Source organism: Diplotaxodon limnothrissa, linkage group LG4 (assembly GCF_057381915.1).
Source record: "Diplotaxodon limnothrissa isolate DT_005_m linkage group LG4, D_limnothrissa_male_GT1.1, whole genome shotgun sequence".
In the NCBI taxonomy this organism is placed as follows: domain Eukaryota; kingdom Metazoa; phylum Chordata; class Actinopteri; order Cichliformes; family Cichlidae; genus Diplotaxodon; species Diplotaxodon limnothrissa.
Genome location: NC_140599.1, coordinates 29,574,241 through 29,587,463, shown reverse-complemented (window position 1 = coordinate 29,587,463; position 13,223 = coordinate 29,574,241).

The following is a 13,223-nucleotide window of genomic DNA, read 5'->3' as shown; positions in this document are numbered from 1 at the left end:
AGACCGTCCACCTAAACTCACAGGCCGAACAAGGAGAGCGCTGATCAGAAATGCAGCCAAGAGGCCCATGGTGACTCTGGACGAGCTGCAGAGATCTACAGCTCAGGGGAGCTGGTCAGAGTTGATGGGAAGATGGATGGAGCCAAATACAGGGCAATCTTGGAAGAAAACCTCTTGGAGTCTGCAAAAGACTTAAGACTGGGGCGGAGGTTCACCTTCCAGCAGGACAACAACCCTAAACATAAAGCCAGGGCAACAATGGGATGGTTTAAAACAAAACATATCCATGTGTTAGAATGGCCCAGTCAAAGTCCAGATCTAAATCCAGTCGAGAATCTGTGGGAAAGTTTTGCAAGCCACTGTATATATGCTGCCAAGCCTCACTCCAGATAGGTTCTTATTAGAGGTAATAAAATCTGTTTTAAAGGGGTGACAAGATGGAAGCCAGTGGCGTACTTGGTCCATAGTGAACACTCCATCAGGGGAGCGAAAACTCGCTTTCTGCCTTATTCATGGTATCACTAATGTGTACAGACATTTTTTAAATTAATGATGCAAAATCACTACCTTAAAATATAAGGAAATTGGCATTTAGACTTATTTATCTAACAGATTTCTTATTTTTTTTTAAATGTTAATAATCTTTACATCGACTTTGCTGTTTTTGAGGAATAAATGCATTAAATTAAAAAAAGACTTTGTTGTAAGAATTGTTTTGCTGCTTTCATGTAAATGTTAAGCATACATACAGGTTACATACACCCATCATGGACATGAATGTCATGGTAATTTGGGGCTTTGTTTTTCTTTTAACTTTCCAGGGTAGAATGATTGCACAGCATACATCTTTAAGTCCATACAGGGTCAAAAGCATACATAAAGTATGTATACTTACATGTATACATTCCAAATAACAGATATGTTGGTCCTGTAGCAGGTTACACCTTCACCATGGACTTTTGTAGCCATTAACGACCTTCAGGCATAATTCAGACTGGATATTTGTTGTGTCCAAGCTTCAGCCATTTAGTTGTTAAGTTGGGGTGAATTTGTAGAATTCGAAGGTAGTCCTCCTCCTTCATTATTCCATCCACTGTATGCAATGTACCAGTACTAGTGGCGGCAGCCCCAGTGCATGATGGAGCCATCACCATGCTTGACAGCTCGTACAGTATTCTTTCTGTTTGAAAGCCTCAACTTTACTCTTCCAAACATACCTGTTGTCACTGTGACCTAATACTTCAGTCTTTGTCTCAGCTGGCCACTTTTCTTCAGAGTGTTGAGTGTTCTTACCAAGATTTAAGTGAGTATATGCATACCTTTGAGCCAAAACACTCTCAGTTCTACCAAGAATATCGAGCCAGAATTATGCTAGAAGCTTGCTGATGTCTGCAAGAAATCCAAAATAAATTCAAACATATACAGCCGATTCTTGTTTTTTTAAAGTCATTAAAGAACAATGAATCAGAATCAGAATACTTTATTGATCCCTGGGGGAAATTATTTATGTACATTGAATCATAACATTAACATAACATTATTAAAATACTGGCTTAGGAGCTTTTCTAATAATCTAACACTCAACTCTTGAGCGGTTTTTGACAGGCAGCTAAAGGGGGAAGAGTTCAAACTGCTTTGTGGCAGTAACGCCTCTGAGGAAACTGGCTGAACACAACTGCAGAGCCAAGCTGACCTGCATCTTTACCCTCCCACTCCTGACCCTTGACCCCTTGAATTCAGCTTTTTTCTGCCACACTGCAAAGGTAGCATAGAAAAAAAAGCAACAAGGAAAATTAATGTGAGGCAAGACACTAGGCAGCTGGTGCTGCAAATTTTCTTCAAAAGGTCAAACCAAAGGTCAGGCAGCCCAGAAACATGGGAGAATGCAGAGAATCTTGCACCATTCATATTAACAAAGTCCTGACCAAAGCATCTTCATAAAGCTTGTGTGAGTTTTGAAGTTTGTGCATGAGAAGAAACAATTAAAAAGCTCTTCTATTCTCTTTAATCTGAAAGCCATGCACTTGAAGCTGTTGCAATTCTCCCGCAGTATAAGCCTGTCAGCAACAGCTAGACATCCCGTTTTCTCTTTTCGAGAATTATCTTGAATATTTTATGACTGTGATCGGCAAAGTTTAGCCATGATGTCTGAGCAGAAATACAAGTGAGTGGCCTGCTTAAATGACTGCTTTTCAAAAAGTCATTTAGGAAATCATCAGTACCACAAAAATAATCTTCAGCTGTCTTTTTTTCTCCTTTCAGTTTTTGTTCAGCTTTTTGATTAGTGCAGCTGCTCAGGTTTAAAAGATAATGGAACTTTAACTTAGAAGCTAAGGTTAATGGTTTTAAATCTATTTAATTTTACATTTTATTTTCAATATTCTTAATTCTCCAGCTAAAAAAAACCATTTCATTAAAATAAAAGTCCTTCACCTATGTTTGCCAATGATTTGCAATTTACCAACAAACCTTTCCAGCATTTAGTTTCATCCCTCATTTAATAACCAAATAGTGCAGTTTCATTTGTTGTGTTGCCCATAAATTAAATAATAATAATAATAATAATAATGGATACTTTATTGATCCCCATGGGGAAATTACTTGTTTTTCTCTGCATTTGACCCATTCACTCAGTGAAGCAGTGGGCAGCCCACTAAGCAGGCACCCGGGGAGCAGTGTGTAGGGACGGTACCTTGCTCAGGGGTACCTCAGGGTAGCCGTTAAGTGGATTCGAACCGCCGACCTTCCGATCATGGGGCGACCACTTTACCTACTGAGCTATCCCTGAAAGAGAAACAGTTTGTTTACACCTCTTGATGAACAGCAAACACAACTGAACTGCAATTTCCTATATTATTATATGACATGTGCTGCCTTGTGCTTTCCTTATATCTATTTTCTAACTCCTCTTCTCACCAAACCCTCAAATATGTTGACACCTTAATTTCTAACTCCTTTTTTATGTCTTCATGGCTACAGCCAAGGCCAGAGGCATTTTGTTTTCAGGTTGTCCATCCATCCTTCCCATTGTCATGGAAGCAATAGCAGAAATACCAAAAGGAAATTTGATTTGATCTGGCACAAAGGTCCATTTGGGCTCAAGGATGACCTAATTGGAATTAAGTAGTCAAAGGCGAAGGTTGCTGTGACCTCACAAAACCCGTGTTTGGCCGTAACTAAGTGCTATATACAACCTGGGAGGTAATTCAAGTAACTGTCTCTACGCACAAAATATGCAAATGAGAAACATTCTTTTAGATGTCCTCCATTAAACACACAGTAGAGACACTTTCAATTCAATTCAATTTCAATTCAATTGGTTTTATTTATATAGCACCAAACCACAACAACAGCCTCAAGGCGCTTTATAGTGTAAGGTAAAGACTCTACAATCATACATTAGGTTCAACATCTAAAGTACCCACACACGCAGACACAAAAATCCCCCAAACACACTTTTTTGTGCAACATTTTATAGATATTTCATACAGAATGACAGTGAGAAAAACAAACAAGTGCTTCAGACTGAAAAGGAACAAACATCGTGATGGATTTCATCCACTTTTATCTCTGTGTCAATATTGCCTCAGTAATGTCTTAGTTACTTTTCAATTACCACTCTGTTTTTGGCTCAGTAGACTCAGACACAGACATCCACACTCACAGATGCATTACTGAAAGAATAAACTGCTTTCCCTCCCCTGCTGTGAGCTGTGCTGAGTAATGAGTGAAAGCCTTTCTCCTCCTGATTCTTGCAGGGTGAGTGCCTCTTATTTTTTTTTACCATTTGGTGTTCAACTCGGATCTGCTCTCCATTTGTTCTTGTTTTGTTTCACCCCTGCTTTATCCTTCTCTGTGACCATTTCTCCTTTACTCTTCATCATTTTTCCTTTTTTTTTGGACTTTTCCAGTTTCACTTCCATAAAGCTCAGACACTGACACATGCTCACATAGCCAACAGAGAGGGAGTTTGCTGTATACGTTTTTTTCCCCCCTGAATAAAATCACATTGATCCTTGAGTCTGCTCACCGAGGATGACAAAGTGCCATTTTCAGCAGATGTACAAAAAGGTCAGGGTTGTCGATGTATTTTTGCATGAGGGATTGAGTAAGGATGCTGCAATTTAACATCCATTTCAAGAGGAATACTGCAGGAATTAATCATCTCCGATATCTCAGGGACAAAGAGGCTGTGTGAGCATGCTTTATGTGGTGTTTCACAGCATGCATCATTCAGTTTGGAGCCAATTCAGCATTGGACTGGCTGGATGGTTAGAGACTGTCTCATATATACAAGGTCTCAGGTTTTTATCGCTGAAACAATCAGTGAGTGTTGTCCTTGAGTAAGACAGTGCACCCCTCAGGATAGACTGCCAACCAAATATCTGCAGTGAAAACGGATGTAAGCTAAAGTGTGATTAATCTGTGATCATTCTATCAGTGCTTGACAAGGATGGAAAGGAATGAAGTATTGCAAGAAAAACTAGCAAACAAACCCAATCCAAGTTCTCATCATTCTTGGCATCTGTGTTTTGATGAAATCTGCTTTTTTCACCCTTTTTTTTCTTGCATCCATGGTAGGAAAGCAGGTCAAAATTTAAATAGCTGAAAACAGAACATCTGGCTGGGCCTTGTCAGTCAGCAGTGCGTAATGAAATATGGAAATTGGGGCGCTCTTCAAAGAGATGGAGCCGTCCTGGGTCTCCAGCAGGCCCCTCAACAGCCCCGGCGGAGCCCCGCCCCTCTGAAACGTGTGCTACATTTCCAGGTGCTGCCGCTGCGGCCCAGTCCGCCGGCAGTGCCAGCTCGTTAGCGCTCACAGCCTGGTGGAGCTGGCAGCTGGCATCATTAAACTTCAAACCGGCTTTCGACCCGGGGTGCCGCCGCGGGGAGAGACCGCCCGCTTATCCGCCTGCCAACAGCTGATTAGAGCCACGCTGACACCAGCAACCAGACTACATCCAGACAGCGCTTCCACACACCAGCAGCTACACCAGCACCACCTATCCCAACAGCTTATCCCACACATCACCGACAACCACATAAACTATCCAAAGAGCAACCAGACATAGAGACAAGCCCACAGCACCGGAGTAACCGAAATCAGTGTGTGCAGCGTGTCTAAAGATTGGCAGCAAGGCTGAAGGAGAGCAAAAGGCTCCCATAGCCATTTAGCTTTTATTTTCATGCTGAGCAACTGTAGAGAAAAAAAGTCAGACGCAGTAACACTTATGCAGAATTTGACTTTTAATGGATTACAAGAGTCAGTGTTTTAGCAAGGCCTCTGAATGTTATTCTGCATTAAAAACATCTGTTTCCGCTTTGAGACTAGCTGGAGAAAATTGGCGAGTACTTGAAAGTTATTGTATTAGTCAGAATCGAACATTTTTCCTCCCAGCAGTTTTGCATGAAGTGGCCTTAAAACAACACTTTAACACTTTAGAACAAGCTTTTTCCCCATGTTTGCCAAAAAGATGAAATATATAAATATAGCCAGGTTTTTCAAAGTAAATAATATTCTCATACATATATAATAAATTCCCCAATCTCCACAGGCAGTCTTTATCCTTCAAGTTCAGGTCCTCTACCTACCAGAGGCCTGGGAGCTTGACCGTAGGCAGTATCTTTGCTGTTTGAGAGATCTTGGCTGTCGTTTCTGGGATCCACTGGAACCATTAGCCTAGTTTGTGCCCTCTGATTACCACTGGGACCACTCTTCCCTTCACCTTCCACCTTCGTCATCTCTAGCTTTTCTGTCAGGTATTTCCCAAGGTTGGGTTACCAATTCACCTAACCTGATGCAGGTCTTTGGACAGAGGAAAGAACTGTAGTACCCCTAGAGAAACCATACAAGGATGGGGAGAACACGTGAATGCCACATCATCCAGTTGGTGGATTCAAACATGTGCTGTGAGGCAACAGTGCTAACCACTGTACAACCATGCTGCAATAAGATGGAATCAGTGTGCTGTCAGTTTGCAATTGAATGGGTGTCATATTGGCAGTTACGAGCAATCGCTTACTGATAATACACATATACACATTAAACAGAAAATCACATGAGCTACTTACATTCTGAGCTGAGTTGCTTCAGGATACTGATTTAACTAGAAAATGACAGACGCCCAGAAGTATAACCAGAATACAGCCATTTGGAAACGAGTTGAGTCAAGTCCCCTACTGATTCACCCCAGATGAGTTGTGCCGTCTCGCTCAGACTAATTGCAATCATAAATTAAACGGCAGTTATTTGCAAACCCTTTTCAATCTGTCTGAGAATGACTGCAGCCAGTCCAACCACATTTGTTTGGGGAGAGACTGCTTCTCACCAGGAGACCTGTGCAATCACCTTGTTATTGAAAGAACTCGCCAAGAAGGTTGAAGGTGTTGTATGCTTTTCTAGTCACAAGGAAGTTGCTATCTCAGTCACACTTTTTACTCTAGTGTGACTGAGCCATTACAGCAAACATGGCTTGCTGTGTATCCAAGAAGCCTATGCTTGTGTGTGTGAGTGTGTGTGTGTGAGTGTGTGTGTGTGTGTATCTTGTGAACGAATTAGCAGGCAAACTAGTTAGCAGGTGTCGTGAGTTTGTGGGACGCACCCACATACAGTATAAAAGGTGGATATACCTTCTGGCTCTGAAAAGTGAAGCCAACTCTGAACTGCCTTAAACCTGCATTGCTTTTAATGGCCAACAGGGGGCGATACTGCTGTTTGCAAACAGATTTCTGTACCTATAGATTTCTAGGAAAAAATGCCCTTATGACTTCTGTTTTTCTTTGATAGATGTCAAGAGTGTCATAACAATATTATCACATCTGGCCCACCCAACATTTGCCAAAGGGCCCAAAGTATTTATATTAGACCCAAATTTGTCTGCAATCGGCATAGTGTCACTGTTCAGGTCAGATAACACCCAAGTTGCCTCTTTCTTTCCATTGAATAACATTTAGAAACACTACTGTCCTTTGCTTCCAGAGCATCTTTCAGATCTACTCTTTGAAAAAAAAAGAATACTGACAATATTTTCTTGTTTTGCTAATGTGAGAAAATATTCAACATAACCCACCAGTTGTTGATGACTCAGAGAGAGCACAAACCCGGAGTATTCTCCTGAAAGGAGTTTCTTTACAGTTATTGCCTCCAAATGGATTGTTGGCTAGTTTGTGTGCATACCTTTGCCTTTCTATCAAATGATGAAAAAGAATTTAATTTGCACTCAATCAGGCTCATGTATGTGGCAGAGCCTCGTCAAACCCGGTGACACACATGAACACTAGTCCCACTGGAGCCACAGACTGGTTTGAGCTCCATTACCATCCTTTTGTTTCCTTACATTGCTCTTCTTTTATCTTCTCTCACTGCTGGGCACAAGCAGAGACTTGATAATTTCCACTGTGATTGAGTCATGAATGATAATGGCTTGATTATTTGGTTAGAATTGCTCTCTTTAGATTCATTTCATGTTCTGTGGTAATTGAGAAGCTTTTTCAGTCTGGATAATACCAAACTGTTCATCTGACAGCTTTTAAACATCCCCCAGTCTTCATATTTTCACAGCTGACTTTTTTTTTTTTGGCCAGTGGAAAACTAATTTCATTCTTCGTGCTGTTGGAAAATCTCCAGACAATTTCCATTAAATCAATGTATTACCATACCACACGGCTTTAACAGAAACCTTAAAGCCAGTGCAATGTGCTCTGAGACTATACTCTCCTGTGACTAAAGACCGACCTCCAAGAAACCCTGCAGTTCATCAGAGGGCTGTCGAGGAACTTTGGCTCTCCCCCTTGAGGTCTAGGTCATTCCTTAATCATCCATTCTGTCACTCTTTAGAGCCTAAAGGAGGCCAGAGTTACAGTATTACAGTAGAATACCCAATATAAGAAGTCTGTTATTTAAATATTGATAACTATCTTTAACACTGAAAGGAAGCTTTTGCTGCAACCATAACTTTCTTGTAGAATAGCAGAAAATCCATTAATGTGCTCTAAAGGTACCTCAGGGACCGGCCTGGGCTGCTCAGAGGAGAAACAGCTCTGTTATGCTGAGTTTAAAGAGAGGACCGTAGTAATAATTCAGCTCTGCAGTTAATGAATACAAATACTCACAAATATCAAGCTGATTCTAGTAAAAGCAGGAGCTAAAGAAAATAGAAAACAGATATGGGGTCTAAAAAACCTTAGATAGGGACAACATGCCCAATCTTGTCTTTTATTTGGATGAGCTGCTTTAAACAAGAGCTGTGTGGGTCTAACAAACAAATGAGCAGGAGGTTAATAAGAGGTCCAGCCGAACAACTGAAGAAGGTGCCTCACTCCTTAAAGAATCCCTAATGAGCTCGCTCTGCTTTTTTTTCCACTACCTTGCGCATTGATTGCTCACAAAACCGTTGACACAAAGGTCAGTGTCCACCAAGTGATGAACTTCAGTGTTTTATGGTTTTGACATGACCTTTTGACCTCCACCTTCCATCTCAATCCCCCCCTTATTATGTTGTCACGCAATCCACATGCATCATCCAAAGCACTCCTTAGAGAAAACACGCATTCACATCAACATGTACAACATATCCAAATCTGGCCCCTCCCTGCTCTCCCTCTCTATGTCTTAGTAAAAAATTTGCTGCTTACTTGACGCCTGGAGTCTTGGTAATTTCAGGCATTGCTGAGAGACCTTGAGAGGGCATGTTTTGTCTGAAGAAAGAAACGCCTCAGCTCACACAGGACTTCAAAGCAAATATGCAGGGGATGCTCACATCCACTGGGAGGCAGTAGAGTGTTTGTGGGAGATCGAGAGGCAGGGCGACCCCTCGCTGTAAGCAGTTGACCCTTGCGGCGGTGGAGGGCTGAGGCCGGGCATGGCTTGCATGTTCCCCTGGCAGGTTGCCCTCAGGCTGGGGTGGGAAAAAGCAGGCAGGACGGAAGAAGCGGCGTTGGGACCAGAATGGAACCTTCGGACTCCATCTGTCGCTTTCTCCGCAACAGAGAAAATGGAGACGGGGAGAGCCTGAGACGGGTGGGCCCACCTCCCACCAGCTGGCACTGCAACCAGCATCTGCCCACAGCCAAGATAACTTTCCTGCCTCCTCATCATCACTTCTCAGACAGCTTAAAGCCTCTTGTTTTCTCTCATCATAGTCAGCTGTTTCTTCACCTTCTATGCTTTTTTTGGAGTAATTTCACAATGTTGCACAACAAAATCAGAAATGCAGATTTTTCTCTGCGCTTTAACAGATCAGAGATGCTCACTGCCTGAGCTGTTCCACTGCTGCTGTTGTCTGAAGTTCACAGTTCTCAGATTCAATATTAAATCAATGACAGCAAAAATGAAGCGTGGGGAGTCGGCAGAGGGATGCAAACAGAAAACAAATTAGAAAAAGATGTATGTTTTGGGACAACTGAAATGTGGAGAAAGGGGAAAAAAAAGGCCTACAAGTTAAGATTCTTCATATATTTTGTTTAAAGGACCTAAAGGCCCAGTGGGAAATCTGAACAGTAGTTGAGTTTATGTGGCTATATCACGATTGGACTGTGAAAATATGCCCCCCTAGTCTGCAAACAAACGCCATTATATAGAGAATCCCATGGAGAAAGGTTTTTATTATGTATATATTTGTTTTATAGAAATGTCTGACAACATCTTCCATGTAGAATGATAAAAATTATTTAGGTTTTTTTAAAAACATCTTTTAATACTCTGACTTTATCCACAGGATCCTATTTATGGCTGGGTGCTATTTAATTTGGAAAATATGTGGCTCTTTTCACATATATCAGATACCTTAATCAGCTTGGCTGAATGTAGTCTAGTTTTCCTTACCTATCGATTGACATTCCTACCTTAAAAACATCCCAAATTTTAGTAAATAGCAGCTGCAAAACTGTAAGGCCAAAATGAACATTGGGCTTTATCAATAAGAGACACTTGGGAGGAATAGGTTTCCTCATCATTAGTTCAGAATCCCATCTGAGATCCCCCACCAAATTACAACTGTAAATTAGAAAGCAAACAACAGCCATAAAACTATGAGTCGGCGACATCGATTTTACTCAGTGTTCCAAAAACTGCTGCTATACTCAATTAAATTGATGTAACACAAATGACACACAACAAATGCTACATTCACTTTCACTCGGTCGCCTCATGCCTGACACTATTTGATGACTCCAGCTGTATTCTTTTTAATGGTCAAAGAAATGATTTTCTGCCTATTTTATACATTTTAATTTATCAGGCTTGTATTTTATTGATCTTTTCTTGAGCGTAACTATTTTTTTAATTTATTTATTTTTCTACACTGGTGTTAATTTTATAGGGCTTAATGGTTTTTATTTACATGCTTGTTTAAAGCATTCAAATAATTAAAAAAAAATGTTTCACCTTTACGCTGTTCACATCATTTTATGGATCTCCTGACTATTTCCCCATTTTTTCAGCACATTGTGCTTTCACCTAGTATGAAATGTGCCATTTGAACAAGGTTTTGCTGGCTTGCTAAAATGTCATTGTTTACTTTACTTTACTATAGAGCTTTGCAGGTTGCCAATACCCCCAGTGGATTAACCCAAGGAGGCAAAACTGTAGCCGCAGCCCAGCACAGTGCTGTAATGACACTGTGCCTGAATAAGGGGGCAATATACCCCCTCTAAATAATGCAGGACCAAGCCTTGCAAATTTTTGAAACATTTACAACAGGTACCGTAGGATGTATACTCACCCAAGACTGTATTTAGTCATTTGCCTCTGAATGACACAAGGTGTATGTGAAGCCTTCCATCATGGCACTCTGTGAAGTGCAGCACTAGCAGCTCCCCCTTCCTATTTCTGCCATATCTCTGGTGAAACAGGCTAATTTAGTCGAAAATTGATACAAGAACGGGGATAAAATGTTAAGCAAGACAATCCAACAAGTCTGATTAGGCTGTATGTAGCCAATTAGGCCTACTGGCTTCCATCTGAAGTCAAGAGAGCAGCAACTGCAGGCACATTAGCCTACTGGAGAGCTTTTCGTCTGTCCTGTAACATAATTATGCCCATGCTGGTACATTTAATCGGATTCATGTAAGATTTAAGGTTCTTTTAAAGTGCAGATGAGCAATAAAACCGAAAGGGCAAAATGCAGCTTGTAGATTTACAGTTTGAGCCACAATCATAACACACCAGCATCCATTATTCGATTCACTTTTATGCCTTGCGTTAGATATAGGTCTCAAGATTTAAATGTAATCTTGATGTAGCCACTGGTTTATGAGCTGATTTGCTAATATGAAACTAGTTTGGTTGCAGAGGAGATACATATTCTAGGCACACTGAACTTTTAGCTCTCTGCCATAAATAGAAAATGGTAACAATGTCCATGAGCTTTAAAGGTTCAAAGAGAAGCAGAGGATTAACTGATTCAGTGCTAACGTCCAGTGTGCCGTCTGATTACTTTGACTGGAATGTTGCTCATTATTGCTGAACCGATTCTGTGGTCAGAGACATTTTAATCCATTGAAAATAAATTGCTCGGTATATATTACAAATGTTTCTTTTGTTTATAGCCTTTTAATACCGTGTTCACTGTAAATAACATCCCTTGAGTTTTATTCCCTTGGAAAAAAAGAGAAGCAGCCAATTTAATAGCATGCTCCGTATTTCCTGTAAGCTTTTAATAAGTTTTAGAGGGAGCAGCATAAGCTGGTAACTCCCCCCCCCCCCCCCCAAAAAAAAACCCCATGCAAATGAGATCCTATATATTGCTTTCATGTCATTATGTGAAATCCAAACTTGCCTTTACATCACAAGAGGAAATTAAAAACTAATTGACAGAACAAGCTTAAGTTTTTTATCTGAAGTCAGGACATACTGCAGTTTATCACTTGTGCTACTTTTATTAACAGCTTGTCTGAGCAAATGTAAATTAATCATCCAAAAAACATGAACGGTCACGCAAAAATGATGAATGAATGTTCGGCACAAAATAATATTCCTTGTGATTTTTTTTCCGTTGTTGTTGTATTTTTATATGTAGTTGCTCCAGTGCCATGTACTGTTTGTGTCTGCTGCCTGCTGCGTTTAATCTCAGCTCTCTGTGGACTCCAATGTCCATCTGATCACAATGATTAGCTTTAACAGATGTGCAGTTGGGCTCTGTTTGATGACACAAGTTGTTTGTTGACTAAACCATTCATGAAATGCGTTAAGCTACAGTCAGGAAGGTTTCCTTCTATGATGACTAAAAGCGCCCACAGAACACAGACAGACAGTGTGTGTTAATACGCAGCTCTTGTATTAAGGATCTATATTTGGATTTGTCAATGCTTGTAAAAAAAAAGCTTGCAATTGCAAGTTCAGGCAATAAGACTTTATAAACCAATTTTTTAGCTAGAGAATTAAAATTAATATTTTATAGAAAAGAAAGAAAATATGCACAGCAGCATGTGAGATGGGTAACACAATGCACAAGACTGCACTGGATGAAAATTAACGACTCAGAAACGTCAGATTTCTGGTTTTAAAAAACTTGGATAATGCTCACTGCAGTAATAAATGATATGTGACCAGCTCGCACATTCTGAAGTCAGTGGAAGTTAAATGAGGTGGAAATATGTATTTCAAGGTGTGATAACACGCCTCTGTGAGCACATGGTGCTATTATAAATGCTTTGGAGAATCCTATTTCTCCTGCAGGTAAAAGTACGAAGGGAAAGTTACAAATGAAGTGACAATAGGCTGAATATTAGAGAGGAAAGAGTTTTAGAAATGACAGACGTGTACTAGGTTCTTCTTGGAGACAGAGTGCACATGTTTCCAACATGGACATTAGTTTCTACTGGCATAAAGTGAAAAGACTTTGGTTAATATATGAAACACCAAATTGGAAGCCACAAAACATTGTGCATGTAAATGGAAATGCAATAACTGGACTGACTACAGCACAGACCTTGAGAGAAAATAATTACACTGTTTAAATATTAGAGTGTTGTCTCTATTTAGAAAGATGTACAAAATACTGTCCTTATCTCTGTTGCAAAGCTGACAGAAAATCCAGTTCTTAGTCTAGTTTAGGTTTTTCTAAATAGACATTAATAGGCATACACTAAAAATATGAAATGATAACATCAGCAAAATCTCACCCATTAAAAACAGTCTCACACTTGCTGTCACTGCACTGCTCGGCGCTGCCATATTTGCACCGTAGTGGAGGAGACAGATGTCCCAAATCTCCCCCTTTCAC